Consider the following 17,199-nt stretch of genomic DNA (forward strand, 5'->3'; position numbering starts at 1 on the left):
CCTCCTCCTTTTTTACGTGCTTTATTCCTGTTTTGATCCAGGAGCGCCAACAATACTTAGCTTTTTATCCCTTTTTCTCTCCAATTTAATTGTTATGCAAATGATTTCCTCCCCACTGGGAGGACGTAGAGCCTTCGTCCTACTCCTCCCACCCAACACTCCCTGCCAACAGGCTCCACCCCCCAGCGACGCATTTTGAGCTTGTAGTTCTGGAATTTTTGTAATGGGACATTCTGCATAACGAGTACTTATACTTTTGGTACTTCAAGTATATTTTGATGGCAATACTTTTGTACTTTTACTCAAGTACATTTTGATTTCCAGACTTTTACTTGTAACAGAGTATTTCTACATTGCATTATTGATACTTTTACTCAAGTAAGAAATGCGAGAACTTTTTTCCACCACTGCCTGCCAGTGAGGAGCCCCCACAGGGAGGACCTAGACCCTTCGTCCTACTCCTCCCGCTCAACACTCTCCGCTGACAGGCTCCTCCCCCAGCCCGTAGGAGCACGTGCAGTGACAAATATCACGCTCCCCGTCCGGCTCTGAGAGTGTACAAATGGAACCAAATGGACCCATAAGGGTCCATTTGGTTCCATTTGCACACTCTCAGAGTTACACACCCACCATAAGGGGCCATTTGGGAACCAAAATGGAGAGTTTCCAGTGAGCATGCACAATATCAGCACCCATGACCAGAATGGAACAGAGCCTTCATTAGTATCATTGGTAGCACTGTGAAGCAAGTAAGGAAGAGGGCCAATTTCTCTCCAACATGGCTACTGTGCATATAGCCTATTGTGCGTTTACCACTGCTACCCGAGCTCCAGCAGTGTTCTTTGAACTATCACTTCCATCTCCGTTGAGCACCTGGTTGTTTTAACTCTGCTGTTTAATGTCTGTTGACTGTTGGGAGATTCGAGGCTCATAGTTTGGAAATGCTCCACAGGTTTTTCCTTTTAAGTGTCTATGCGTCGACCGATTTGAGAGCAGCTTGGAAATGTTCCACAGGTTTTTATTTATTTAAAGTGACTATGTGGGCTGCCTCCAAGTGACGCGGCTTTGATGGCGTCACACATATTCGTTTGACAGCTATATCATCGGTGTTGTGTAAATTATTTATGTTCGTTTGTTTTACACAGCTTTGCTAATAATGTGATGGGTCCATGTGTATTTTCATACATTTAAATCTGACATATTTTTGGGGGGGAAAAGACATTTGTGCTCTCACACAAAAACTCTGGCAGCCCCTTCAAAGCAGTAACTTTGAGGAAACCCCTATTGAAGACCCATATGCTACCGTAGTGGCAAATCAACAATGTACCCCTTAGCAGTGGTGGACAGTAACTAAAGTACATTTGGAGTATTGGTTTTTTGTTTTAGTTTTTTGCAATCTGAAAATGTGTCGCGTTGCGACGCAATGTGAGCTTGTAGATCGTCTATTTTCAAATGGCCGAAATGTATATAGGGCTGAAGTGGTTAATGCATTTTGTAATAATAATAATCAAAATCTACAAAGTAACTAGTAACTAAAGTATTCAAATAATTGTAAAAGTAAAATAGTCTCAGAGATGTAGTGGAGTAGAAGTAAAAGTATTGAAAATCGGAAATACTCCAATAAAGTAAAAATACCTTAAAAAAAATACAGTACTTAAGTAAATGTACTTTACTTTACACCCAGGGTTGCATTGGTGATTTGGAAAGAGGTTGCACTCTATGTTAATGACGTCACACGCACGTCGCTTAACACCTACACTACAGGCTACACAATGGACAATTGATATGCATCCAGGCTCATTCCTATGTTAATCCTATGTTAATTCATGCTGGTGTGACAACCGGCATTCGGCAGCCTTTGTTAACTTTGTTGAGGTGTGAATTTAAGGTTGTTTTAAATCCCATGCATATGCGTGTGCGTGCTCCTGCTCAAAATAGCACGGCGTGTTAGCCCGTCCAATGACCAACACAACCCTGTTTACACCACTGTAACTCACCATATGTTTTTGTCACAGGCCGGCCGTAATCTCATCACAGACACACAACTGTAATTGTAGCAGTCCAGTTAGTAGATATTCCTCGTTCGTCGTTAAGTAGGCATGTCAATCCATAGCTGTCACACAGACTCAGTACTATAGTGCAGACTCTCATTGGTCGTGTCATGAGTAAATAAGCCAATGAGCTGCTGAGCAAACTCCCAGACGCCAGAATTGAGTCTTGGCAACACTGCTGACAGGCTGCATGCACACAGTGACAGCAACGAGACACACACACACACACACACACACACACACACACACACACACACACACACACACACACACACACACACACACACACACACACACACACACACACACACACACACACACACACACACACACACACACACACACACACACACACACACACACACACACACACACACCAGGGACGTGCTGGCCACTGGGAAATTCGGGAAAATTCCAGAACGGCCGCGCCATTTACGGGCCGCCAAACGGCCGGTGGGCCACCCAAAAGAAAATATTATTAAAAAAAAAAAAAATGAAAAAAAATGAAAATCCCAGAGCTGATACTCGGGGAAAAATCTCGGGGGAAACAAGTTAACAACAACACTACACTGACTACAAAACTGAAAAACGTTAAAAAAAATATGCAAGTATAATCATTAATCAATTCTTCAGCAGTGGTCTCTTCATGTTGTAGTTTAGTAATGAATGGCTCAAGCTGCTCTCAGAGCCCCTTTTATGCCAGGTGAGTACAGGTGATGGCCCAGACCCCCACCCCTGGCACTCCTAGCACCCCATGAAGACAAAGGCTACATTTGCATCACTATAGGCGACGTCGCTCTGCTGAATGGATACGGTGGTGATTAGCTGCCTGCCTGCGTGAATGGACGAGGAGGCGGGCTAATGGTCCGACAGCCACTATTCAGTTTGGATTTTTTTCACTGCCTGTTTTTCGGTCTTTTACTTTTTCTTTTCTAGGGGAGGTGAGATTTTAGTTGGGCAGGCGGCCGCCTGCCCTGCCTCTATGGTGCGTACGCCACTGTTCTTGGCCTCGAACACAAAACCTATAACCTCTAACACATCTAACCCCTGCTCATTTTGCTAGGATTGGTTGGCTTAGGGTTGAGGACAGAATACAGCAACTTACAATGGGCCTGGTCTTCCAGATACGCTACAACATTGGGATCCCCCTGTATTTGTCAAAATACTTCCAAAATATAAATTAACTCCACGATCATAACATGTTCAACCCAGATTTGGCTCAACAAAGGGAATGAACTCTTATATGTCATCATGATTTGTGTGCGTGCGGGATCTCATTTTAAACAAGCTCAGTGCTTAATGAGCCTTCCAGTTTAGTAGACCTTGTATTGTGAATTTGTAGTTCCATGTACTGTTGTTCTCATGTCTTACTAAATAAAGTACATCAATCAATACATCAATCTGCAAAGCTGGAACCGAATGAACCGAATTAAGGTAACCAAACCCCCCCAAAACAAGTAACAAACTTTTAGGGAATTCAGAATATGGTCACCCTGTGTTAGAAAAATAAGCAACCAGGTCTAGGAAAACAAGCCCAAAAGAAGCAACTATTAGGCCACATGAGCACTTTAAACCTATTTTCAAAGCCGGGCAAAGGGCAATGGTAGCGTGGGGGAGCACGTGCTCTGTGGTGCTCCATGGTTCAGGCGGTAGTGCAGCTGATAGTATTAAAATGAACATGCGGCTAGCTGTATATCCATGTAAATATCTGTGCATGTGTTTTAATACATTCCATGCAGAGGTATAATCAATGTGTGAGGGGGGAATATTTTTTTCTTTAACCCATTAAAACCGTGAAAGCATCTGTGATATTAGATTTTTAAATGTTAGCGTTGGCTATTCAAAATTGGCAGATATACAAGCTCACAGCACGTCACTTCGCTCAGATGGGAGTCCGCGGCCAAATACATATCAATTTGGGAGTCCTTGGCACAAAACAGTTTGATAACTACTGACTTAGAAGGCCTCAGGCCTTAATGGGTTAATAGCCGGGACGGTTACATAATCCATTCCAGTTAATGTTGAACGCTGCTGCGGCGGTTATGACTGAACGAGGAGTGTGGGGGGGGGGGGGGGGGTTAGGACTTTTTTCTTAGTTAAAATAATAATATACATTATACACAATCAGCTGTGAGTGACGTTCCTTTTTATATTCTAGGCGGGCTGCCTCATTACAGCTGAGAGTGAAAGACTGCAAACGAGCGAGGAAGGCTGGGTTTGCGAAGCGAGGAGTACTGTAGGTATGTGTGTGTGTGTGTGTGTGTGTGTGTGTGTGTGTGTGTGTGTGTGTGTGTGTGTGTGTGTGTGTGTGTGTGTGTGTGTTACTATACTTGCGAGGGCCAAACCCACAAGTATAGTATAACTTGAGAAATAGAAATGGTTGTTAATGGTAAAAAAAAAATAAAAAAAAGATTTGGGGTTAGGATTAGACATTTAGAGGTCAGGTTTAGGGGTTAAGGTCCGTTGCGTGGTGACGTCGCACCAAAAATAGCTGATCTACAAGCTCACAACGAGTCGCAGCGTGTCGCAATGTGAGCATAGAGAATTCTGTCCTGTTATTTTACTGTTATTCCTCCATACACAGACATAACAGCGCAGATCGTTTACTGAGTGCAAAGTGCATCAGCTCTTGTGCCGCTTCCAGGTCAGCCGCGTGTCTCAAGCCTGGAAAATAGCATGTATTGTGATACGAGCGTTGCATTTTTATTGCATTATTTTCATATACCACCCCCCACACCCAAAAAAAAACGTACGACACACTGAAATTCGGTATCGTAGAAAACGGCATCACAGTCCCGCGGGACGTCTCGTGTTCTGGTTGTGTCTGTGCGTTGGTGAACATTATTCTACAGTACGCTGGCACTGAGGTGCACTCTAATATTGTGTTGACCTCTCTGTGCCGTCCTTGTCCCCTGCTGGTGTAGTGAGGAAACCGAACGCAGGCGGCGAGGCGGTAGGATCAAAACCCAACACTGGCTTTTAATACAGGTCACGCAGGTCAACAACAACAACACATTTAATTGACTTTGACATCTTTATTGACAATTTGCAACACATACTGTACATAGGATACACCATGCTATAAAGCTGATAGCTTATTATAATGATAATAATAACGATGATGATTATGATGATGATAATACTAATGATAATTAAAAAAAAATAAAGCACTCAGAATGCTACAGGATTTAAAATCAATGGCATACGATAGCAATTGCCAAAACAACAAAATAACCAACTATAAAAAGAAGATACAAAAAGGATAAAAACTAGGTACTGTATATAAAAAAAAGACCTGAGGATAAAACTAAGGAAACACTTTGTTAAAAATTTAGTTTTTTCTTTAAAGGTTTAGGTTTTAAAGTGTCAGTAGACTGTGGTGCTCTCAAGTGGTCAGGGAGAGCAGGGCATTCCACAGACGTGGAGGAGCTGAGCACAAGGCCCGGTCGCCAATGGTGCGGAGCTTGGTCTCAGGGGGGGGGGGGGGGGGGGGGGGGGGGCAGTGGTGTACAGTAATTAAGTACATTTACTCAAGTTCTATACTTAAGTATTTTTACTTTACTGGAGTATTTCCAATTTTCTGTACTTTTACTTCTACTTCACTACATCTCAGAGGAAAATATTATACTTTTACTCCACTATAATTATTTGAAAACTTTAGTTACCAGTCACTTTGTAGATTTGAATTATATTATTACAAAACATACATTGACCACTTCAGCCCTATGTACATGATGTGACACATTTTCAAAAGATGTGTAGCTATACATTTCATGCATTTGAAAACTTGAAATGGGACATTCTTTATAATGAGTATAGCCTACTTTCTACTTTTGGTACGCAAGTACATTGTGATACCAATACTTTTGTACTTTTACTCGAGTCAATTCTGAATTCCGGACCTTTACTTGTAAACAGACTATTTCTATATTGCAGTAATGATACTTTTACCTAAGTAAAAACATTTTGTACTTTTTTTCACCACTGGGTGCTGGTAGAGAGGAGGTTTCGAGACGTGGTTTGTGGGGTGAGGAGTTCTTTGAGGTGTGTGGGGGGGGGGGGGGGGGGGGCATTTCCGTGGATGCACTGATGTGTCAGAGGGGAGATTTTGTATTCAGTCTGAGTACGAGGTAAGACACGGGAAGCCAGTGAAGTGAACGGAGGGTGGGTGTGTGATGTGGCTCGTATTTTTCGTATACTCTCATCAGGGACAAAGAGGGGAACATGTCAGACAAAACTGAACCAGGTGACACAAGACAATGACTCAACAAGGACTGACTGGGGAAACAACACTGAAGATGCACATGAGTCGTGCTGACAAACGAGATGCAGCTGGGGCAAACAGAAGCATAGATCCAACGAAACTAGACCAAGGAACACAATACCGGTATGATACCGGTACGTAGAAGTAGAAGACATCAGTGGTGTAAAGTAACTGAGTTCATTTACTCAAGTGCTGTTTACTTTACTGGAGTGTTTCCAATTTTCTGTACTTTTACTTCTAATCCACTACATCTCAGAAGCAAATATTGTACTTTTACTCCACTACAATTATTTGAAAATATTAGTTACCAGTTACTTTGCAATTATCAATTATATTATAAAACCTACATTAACCACTTTAGCCCTATTTTATAGGCTATTTGAAAATAGCCGATCTACAAGCTCACAACGCGTCGCATCGCAACGTGTTGTGAGCTTGTAGATCTGCTATTTTCAGACATTTTAGTACTGTACTTTAAGTACATTTTGATACCAATACTTTTGTACTTTTACTCAAGTGCATTTTTAATTCCGGACTTTTATATAGTATTTATATATTGCAGCATTGATACTTTTACTTAAGTAAAATATCTGAGTACTATTTCTAGACATACAGTAGACACAAGCAGTGAGACAAAGTCTTATTTGGGACTGTCACAGCCCTGGCCCGAACTGTAAAAGCTGTATTGGATTATCATGCAAGCTATAAGCAACATTCAGTACATGAATGTTTGGGCAAGAATTGTCAGAATGCTCATTTCTGTTGTGTTCAGGATATTAGCCCAATACAGGGCTCCTCAAACTACAGTGGTAGCCAGTTGGTTTCTTCACCATTTTCAAAACAGTACCTTTTTCACCCCCAGGTACCTTTTTCGGCCACACCCCCAGATTCTCAGACACGCCCCCCAGATGAATTGTATCTAATTTCAACATGTAGTGTGGCCATTCAGCCACAGGGTGGCGCGTTCACACTGAGCAGCATCACAGTGACTATATCTCCTTCCACATTTATCTACAATCTACAAACTCACTGTGAGCTTGTAGATCTGCTATTTTCAATCGGCTGAAATATATTTAGGGCTGAAGTGGTTTGTGTGTTTTGTAATCAAAATCTACAAAGTAACTAGTAGTAACCAAAAGTTTTCATTTAATTGTAGTGGAGTAAAAGTACAATATTTTCCTCTGAGATGTAGTGGAGTAGAAGTAAAAGTATTAAATACTCCAGTAAAGTAAAAGTACCTCAAAATAATTATTGTACTTAAGCACAGTACTTGCGTAAATGTACTTAGTTACTTTCCTACACAATAAAAAATGGCAGATGTACAAGATAGAATAGTGGATCTTTCACCTGTTGAGAGTGTGTTCTCAATGGCCTGATGGTCCAGGCCGTAGACTCGCAGTCTAATAGTTGGGGTTCGATTCCAACATATGGCGATAATTTTAATTTAGCCTTTTTTAGCTTTTGCAAAGTAGAAATACTCCGTTACAAGTAAAAGTGAGGAAATAAAAATACTTGAGTAAAGTACAAAAGTATTGGTATCAAAATGTACTTAAAGTACCAAAAGTAGAAAGTACTCATTATGTAGAATGTAGTATTTGTAGAGAACATTTCAATGAGGCAATTTAATGTGCTTTACACAAAACATCAAGCAAAGGAAACGCACTTATACAATGACATTAGGATGCATGAAACAAAAGAAGTAGAAAATAACAGATACACTTACAGTGCAGAAGAAAAGGAAAAAATCACACCCAGCGTGAAGTGAGCGGTGCTATTTATGAGTTATTAATTTCATCATCTCGGTAGCCAATCACAGCACGTCCTGCGAAGTGACGTGCTTAAATTTTTTACATTATTATTAATTTCATCATGCGCCTCGCTAGCCAATCACAGCGCGTCTGCGAAGTTTGAAGTTAATTTCATCATGTGTCTCGCTAGCCAATCACAGCACGTCCTGCAAAGCTTAGCCTATGGGCGTGTTTTCCACAGCATGGCGTCACAGGGAAAGACACATTTTCACGACGGAAAGAAAAACTTTCACCACGGATGGGTCCTAAACCCTCTTATAGGAGCGGTTGCACCGCTCAAAAATAGAAGAGTAACTAAATCAAAGGAAGTGGCAAACAGGAAGGTCTTTAGTTGTGTTTTTAAATAAATAAGAGTAGCAGACCTGAAGTTTTCTGGGAGTTTGTTCCAGGTACAATATGTGGTGCACAAAAACTAAATGTTGCTTTATTTTTGGTTTTAGGGACATAAAGCAGACCTTTCCCAGATGACCTGACAGATCTGGATGGTTCATGATATTGTACAAGATCAGAAACCATTCAAGGCTGTATTAGCCTCGATCTCCAGGCTTTTATTTTACTTCGTGTTTTGCTCATGCAAAAAGAAAGCCTGGACCAAGCTGTTGACATTTCTGGCATAGGAAGTGGGAGTCAACCTTTCATTTCCCCAACCACCAGAGTGCAGTGGGCGTCGCTCCAAATGTTGTGACGTCAGGGCTCTCAATGCTGCACATTGGGGGAGGAGGAGGGGCGCGGGGCGGTGGCGGGCGCACAGATCGGTGAACCAATTGTTTTCACCAGTTGTTTTCACCAGAGATTTTGAATCTCGCCCCTCTAGACCAGATATCAGACACGCTGGGGCAGGCTAAGGCTGTATAGACCAACAGTATTAGTACGACCAAGGACCCCATTTTAAGGGGGACATTTGTTGGTGACCCCACATATGACGTATAGTGCAATTTCTAAGAATTAAGCATATAGAAAAGAAAACAAGTAAAACATACTGCATGAGTAGGCTTGACGAGGAATACTGATTAGATAATGTATTTACAACCCTATGATTATTGCTGATTGTGTGTCTTTTCAATATAGTTTAAAAGCTATGGAAAAGTTGTTATGTACATTTGAAAATGGAAGCATACAGCATATAGAACAGTAATCAAAAAAAATATGAAAACAATTAAAGAAAATGCATTCACAAGATGTGCTTTTCAAAACAAACAAAACAGACTCAATGGGAACGATACATTTATATTTGTCACTGTGCGACCCAATTGGGGTCCCGACCCATAGTTTGAAAACCTCTGGCCTAATAGGATGCTCGTAAAAGATCTACAAGTGACCTTGATGCCTATGTTCCTGTGGGTTAAAGATAACAGTCATCTTAAAATGTTTTTGGAAACAGCAGATACACGAGCTCACGTCGAAACACGCAATGTTTTAAATAATCTCTCTGAATGCCACAGGACTCAAAAAGAAGAAACATCCTGTTCTCTTTCAACGTTCACTTCTTCTTTAATCGCCAATCATTAAACGAGCTTTGCCTTATTGATAATCAAACTATGAAAGACGCCATGATTGGAAATGATCCATGAAGATTAACGTCATTCTTCATTTCCCCCAGAGACAGTCTTAACACTTACAAATGAATGTTTTTTTCCCCTTTATTTATGTTTATTGCACTGTTTGCCGCCGTCGTCTCAGTAAGTCTCCCATGCTCAGAGATATATTTAATTTTAATGGGGAGTAATGGAGTTTAACCAAAACAACACATTGTCGCACATTGTGCGCTCACCAGCTGTCAACATTAACTCGTTAAGACCGGGAACGCATCTGTGCGTCACTTTTTTATTTCGTTGGGCTATTCCAAAATAGCAAATATACAAGCTCATAGCTATGAGCTTGTAGATCTGCTATTTTTAGAAAAATCGTGAACATCTGTGCAAATCTTTTATATACATTTTTAACTCAAATCTTTGCTTCTGGGGGTCCCTGGAACAAAATATTTTTAGATGGGAGGGGGTCCGCGGACAAATACATATTATTTTGGGGCTACTTCACGTGAAAAAAGTTTGAAAACCATTGGTAATATAGCAACATAAGTAAAAAATAAAAATAAAAATAACTGTTTTAGACTGATTTAGAAGACATTTGTAAAATCCCCAGAAGCAAAGATTTGAGTTAAAAACGTTCGCTTTAAAAAAGTATATATATATATTCAAACTAAAGATTTGCACACATTTTCACGATAAAAAAAGCAGATATACAAGCTCATAGCACGGCACTCGGTGCCGCGCTATGAGCTTGTAGATCTGCTATTTTTGAATAGCCAAAGAAATCTAAATATGACACAGATGCGTTCCCGGTCTTAATGGGTTAAGGAAGCTCAGAAGTTCTCTAGCTCATTATCTGTGCGCTAATGTTGCATCATAAATCTTCATTCTATAAGTGCATGAAGTAGCAATAATGTTTATGAAAGATAAAAGGGTTTAATGTAAAAGCACGTAATTGCTTGCGCAACTCCCCTCCTCTTATAAGGGTTTCTGCTCACAGGCTGAAAGAGGTAGGGAAGTTTAGGCTCTAAACTCAAGGCTAACTGTATGCAGTGGTGTAAAGTAACTAAGTACTCAAGTACTGTACTTAAGTACAATTTTGAGTTTTTTTTTTACTTTACTGGAGTATTTCCAATTTTCAGTACTTTTACTTCTACTCCACTACATTTCAGAAGCAAATATTGCACGGGCTACGGGGAGGGTCCTGAAAGTGAGTGACAGGTGCGTCACTCCCGTTTTTTAGAATCCGCTAGCTGCAAAAAACTGTGTTTAACGCTAGCTGACCATGTTTTGGTGGGAGCGTGCCCTAACGCAGTATTTCTACATTGCAGTATTGATAACATTTGGGTACTTTTTCCACCATCTGCTTTACTTGTGTAAAAAGTGACATGGTGAAATACAGTGACACAGAGAGAGGACGTTTCAGTCCCCAGACCATCATCAATACAGCAGACAGCCTGCTCAGTCTCAACACGTTCTCATTCTCATCTTGTCACCTTCCGACACTTGTTCAGGACGCCCATGGCGTCACTAGGTTATATAATGAGTACCCTTTCTCTGTGCACAGACAGTGGTGGAAAAAAGTACTCAAATTTTTTACTTAAGTAAAAGTATCAATACTGCAATATGGAAATGCTCTGTTACAAGTGAAAGTCCGGAATTCAAAAATGAGAGTATTGGCATCTAAATGGACTTAAAGTACCAAAAGTAAAAGTACTCATTATGCAGCATGTCCCATTTCAAGTTTTCAAATGTATACAAATCTTTGAAAATAGCAGATATACAAGCTCACAACGCGTCGCACCGCGACGCGTTGTGAGCTTGTAGATCTGCTATTTTCAAATGGCCGAAATGTACTGTATATAGGGCTGAAGTGGGTACTGTATGTTTTTTGATGATAATCAAAATCTAGTTACTAGTAATGTACAATATTTGGATCCGAGATGTAGTGGAGTAGAAGTACAAGTATTGGAAATTGGAAATACTCAAGTAAAGTAAAAATACCTCAAAAATGTACTTAAGTACAGTGCTTAGGTAAATGTACTTAGCTACTTTACACCACTGCTTCTGCGTCAAGTCCAAATAAACAATCAAAATAACATCGATACAAAATCAAGTTAAAACTATTCTAGTCTTGTAATGAAAATGCCCTGTTCCTTCTTTGGATGTGTGGGAAAACAGAAGCATTTGCTCTGTGTGCCTCTGCAGGTCATCCTTGGACGAGCCCTCCATCGGCGCTGCCAGGGATCCTAGATCGACCGTACATCTGGCAACTCAACAGCAGTGGTGGAAAGTAGCTAAGTACATTTACTTAAGTACTGTACTTAAGTACAGTTTTGAGGAATTTGTACTTTACTGGAGTATTTCCAATTTTCAATACTTTTACTTCTACTCCACTACATATCAGAGGCAAATATTGTACTTTTACTCCACTACAATTATTTCACAACTTTAGTTACTTGTTTGTTACTTTTCAGATATACATTTGGATATTATGGAACATACATATTAACAAATTCAGCCCTATTGTATACTAAAGCTCCTTACACACCGGGGCGATTTTTCATGCGAATAATACGTTATTTTTAAAAACCTTATAAAGTCAATGCAAGCTTACATGGAGCGAAAAAGCGAAAAGAAAAAGCGTCTTTTAATTATTCGGAACGAGTCCGAATTTTGCGTACATTCGCATATTCGCCGGTGTGTAACCGCCTATAGGCTATTTGAAAATAGCAGATCTACAAGCTCACAACGCATCGTGAGCTTGTAGATCTGCTATTTTCAAACATGTTAGTACTTTTGGTACTTAAAGTATATTTTGATGCCAATACTTTTGTAGTTTCACTCAAGTAAAATTTTTAACACAGGCCCTTTACTTGTATTTTGTATACTTGTATACTTGCATTTTTCTGGAGAATCCACGCATTTGCATTAACAAAGCATTGGCAGATTCCGCCCCAGTGGTAAAATAAAAGTGTGGTGCTCCCACCACAATTTTATTGGCGGAATCTGCCAATGCTTTGTCAATGCAAATGCGTGGATTCTTGGAAAAAAATCCGCAAGACCATGAATCCACGCATTTGCATTGACAAAGCATTGGCAGATTCCGCCCCAGAGGTAAAAAAAAAAAGTGCTGTGGGAGCGCGCCCTTAAAGAGTTGGCTGGCCGCTGTTAAACGCAGGTTGTGCGCGGCCACATTTTTTTGCAGCCAGCGGATTCAAAAAAACGCTGTGACGCACCTGTCACTCACATTCAAGACCGTCCCCGTAGCCCGCACCGCCTGCTGCCTTGAGCACCATGGTGCTTCCTGAATCTTGGGACGGTCCGCCTTCAACTCACCCGATTGGACAGAGGGAGAAAATCGGCTCCTGCCTCCAGCAGTTTTATGCTTAGTCGTGGAGAGCAGATAAACGCAAGGTCTGCGCGACAAGCGAAAAAATCTGCTCTTGCGTGAATCCACGCATTTACATTGACAATGCATTGGCAGATTCTGCCCCAGAGGTAAAATAAAAGTGCGGTGGGAGCGCGCCCTAACAGAGTATTTCTACATTGCAGTACTTTTTCCACCACAGCTCAACAGTGCATTACTTTCTGCCCCCTGCATCTGTGTGACTCTTTGACAGATGGTTTGACCCACTAGGCAGAGCCAGGGAGATGTCAATCAAAACGGGGGGAGATGCCAGTCAAAATGTGATCTCACGCCTACACAGGGCTCTCGGCAGTGGGTGGAAAGTTTTATTTTTACTTCCAGTATATTTTGATGCCACTATTGTTTGTTGTAGCCTACTTTTACCAGTGGTTGGAACAAGTATTCAGATTGTTTCCTTAAGTAAAAGTATCAATACTGCAATGTAGAAATACTCTGTTACCAGTAATAAAAAAAAATTTGGCTACTTGAGTGAAAGTGCAAGTGAAAGTATTGGTATCGAAATGTACTTAAAGTACCAAAAGTAGAAAGTACTCATTATGCAGAATTACCCATTTCCAGTTCTCGAATGTGTAAAAATCTTTTGAAAATAGCCGATCTACAAGCTCACAATAGGTCGCATCGCAACGCATTGTGTGCTTGTAGATCTGCTATTTTCAAATGGCCGGAATGTACTGAATACAGAGCTGAAGTGGTTAATGTATGTTTTGTAATAATAATAGTAATCATTTTGTAGTAATCAAAATCTACAATGTAACTAGTAGTAACTAAAGATTTCAAATAATTGTAGTGGAGTAAAAGTACAATATGTGCCTCTGAGATGAAGTGGAATACAAGTAAAAGTATTGGAAATTGTAAATACTCAAGTAAAGTCCAAATACCTCAACATTGTACTTAAGTACAGTACTTGAGTAAATGTACTTAGTTACTTTACACCACTGACCTTTACTCAAGTAAAACTTTGAATACAGGCCTTTTACTTGTAAGAGAGTATATTTCTACATTGTGGAATTGCTACTTTTACTCAAGTAAGTCTATCAGAGTACTTCTTCCACTGCTGCATGCAGTACATCTGGCTAACTTGAAAGTACAGTACTGTGCCCCTGTGTGTGACTGTTGACATAGGCAGAGCCAGGGAGATGTCAATCAAGACGAGGGAGATGTCAGTCAAAATGTGATCTACCACGCCTACACAGGGCGCTGGCTTAAATCCGACCTTTCCGTCAAACTTCTTCTCTCTGCTCAGCCACAAAAGCTTAAAGGGATATATCACTTTCAAACATGTACTTTTTCCATTCATTTTAATTAAGAACCAAGGACTTGTGTTTTCAATGAATCTCACAAATGGAAGTTTGAAGTTAAAATGAGTTTGTATAGGAAGGGGGCGTGTCTGATAAAATGAATATCAACTAGAAAAAGTGTTCCTCGGAGCACAGGTTATTGTGGCCTCCTGGTGGCGCTATAATAGGCCAATGTGAAAAGGGTGCCATTTCTTCTTAGGCCTTTCATGGCAATCGGACACTGCATTCATGATTTGAGGCATTTTGTTCCAAAAATGTGTTTTGCTAATTTTTTTCCTCGGCCTAGTGGGAATGTGCGTGCACATTTCACGGAAATTGCATGCTGTGTTCATGATTTGAGGCATTTTGTTCAAAACGAACCATTCCTGCAAACTTGGAATCCAATTTTAGGCAATCAGGATGGAATATGGGAAATCAGACAGATCTGTGTTGATCACATAACTATAGAGATACTGTGTACCGATTTGCGTGATGTTTGGACACAATCTGTAGGAGTAATATCCAGAAAATGTGTTTTGCACAAATTGGTCTCCCCGTGGCGCTATAACAGACCAATCTGAAAAATTCGGGGCAGAGGTATGAATCGGCATCCAGGGAGTGTATGTGCACAGTTTTGCTGCGACCGGGCCAACAGTGCCGGAGATTAGCTGACACACACACACACACACACACACACACACACACACACACACACACACACACACACGGACGGACAGGGTGCAAAACATAGTCTCGGCCATGCCTTTCGGCCTGGCGGAGAGAAATATATAAATACTGAATCAAGCAACTTAAAAACTGTCTGCGGTGAAACACAAAAGCCTGAGTAGACGTTAAAATGACCCCAAACATGTTTGAAAGTGAAGCATCCCTTTAAATCCTACCATTCCTTCACATACTTCCCCCTAGCTTAGCCGCAAAAAGCTTAAAGCAGACAGCGGCAGGGCGTTAAAAACAGTTCACTGCCGGTCTAATGAATGAATCAGATATCATTTTTCATGGCTGTTTTGACAGTGTGGACTGGCAGGGTTTTTCATTATGCACTGGGAGCAATACGGATAGAATATGAAGACACCATTCTGTCACTGATCAAGACGCGTTTAACCCATTAAGACCGGGAACGCATCTGTGTGTCATTTTAAGATGTCTTTGGGCTATTCAAAAATAGCAGATCTACAAGCTCACTCGGTGCTGCGCTATGAGCTTGTAGATCTGCTATTTTTTAGAAATCGTGAAAATCTGTGCAAATCTTTGAATATATATATATGTCTTTAAAGACAACATTAACATTTGTAACTGTCAAATGTCTCAACAAATGTCTTAATTTTTCCGTAAAACTTGTTGCTATATCAGCGGTGCTCAAACTTTTTCTTTTCAAACATTATATGTTTTTGGCCGCCGATCCCCATCAAAATATGTTGTTCCAGCCCCCCCCCCCTTAACTCTCTCATTGCCAAGCCCCGAGTTATCCCGAAGTTATTACTTTTTACTGTGGTCGCGCTATTCTGTTTATTTTTCATGATCACTTTCGCTTTCTGATTCCTTCAGACTATTGGGTTCCGGTTTCATGGCGCAGATTCCGTTTCCGGTTCTCATTTTTTTCCCGCGGTCATTTTTGGCCAGAATAGGGAAAGTCACGGTTTTTCACACGGTATAAAAAACGAACGGAGAGGTCTACTTCTATTCTCTTTGGTCTGGGTGACTAACAGTCATCGTAGTCGTGTATCACATCGTAATTTAGCCCGATCAGCGATTGTCGAAAAATTTACATCCGGTTTATCAACGGATGTGACGTAAGCCTGTTTGGGAGGGGGCGAGCGATTCAACGAGATGATCAATGTGTCGATTTGCTGCTCTCTACTGGTAGAACTGTCGTATGGGTTTAAAAACCCAATCAGGTAATTTATTTGAATGAAAAAGTACAAAATTACAAAATTAAAAAACACACAAATTGCTGGCACTGGGGGAGTACTTTATGAAAATACTCTTGGCAGTGAAAGAGTTAAAGATTTGAGTTCCAAACGTTTTTTTTTTTCAATAATAGCATTGTAGATCTGCTATTATTGAGTAGCCCAAAGTATAAAATAATGGTAATGGCTAAAAATCTAAAATGACACGGTTCCCGGTCTTAATGGGTTAGCGGGGAAACTGTCAGGGTTTATACAAATCACCAACCATGGATGAACGGAGCTGTGCGAGCCGCACTCAGGCAGAGACACATGTCATATCTTAACCTTGTAAGTCCATATTTCAACTTTTCAACCAAAAAAATCTTCTCATAAATGAACGCCTTACTTCGTCGCCCACAAGGGTGTCGCGTGAAAGTATAGGGCATAGCAGTGGCGGCCATTTTCTGGTTCCAACGTTCCAGACCCCATTCATTTTTCCCATAGAGATTAACAAAAATATTTATATCAATTATTTTAAGCCTTGAATCAAGCCATCCAGGATCCTGGTGAATCATGACCATAAAACATTTGATTCTGTGGGGAACAAAAAACATATTGAAAACCACAAAACAAAGGGTATTTATTAAATATAGTATATCATATAATTAAATATATATTATATATTTTTTTCACAGAATATAATTATATAAATATTTTTGGAAATCTCTATGGGAAAAATTAATGGGGTCTGGAACGATGGAACCAGACAATGGTTTTTGCTAATGCTATGCCCTATAGAAAATAGCCGATCTACAAGTGAGCTTGGAGATCTGCTGTTCACTATTAACCACCCCTCGATTCTTGAGAGAAACGGGTCTTGAGTTACAACTGTACTGGAGCGGTTCCCCCCCCCATCTACACCAAATCTCTTCA

The sequence above is a fragment of the Gymnoscopelus braueri genome (assembly GCF_963280865.1).
Source record: "Gymnoscopelus braueri genome assembly, chromosome: 17".
Taxonomy (NCBI): Eukaryota; Metazoa; Chordata; class Actinopteri; order Myctophiformes; family Myctophidae; genus Gymnoscopelus; species Gymnoscopelus braueri.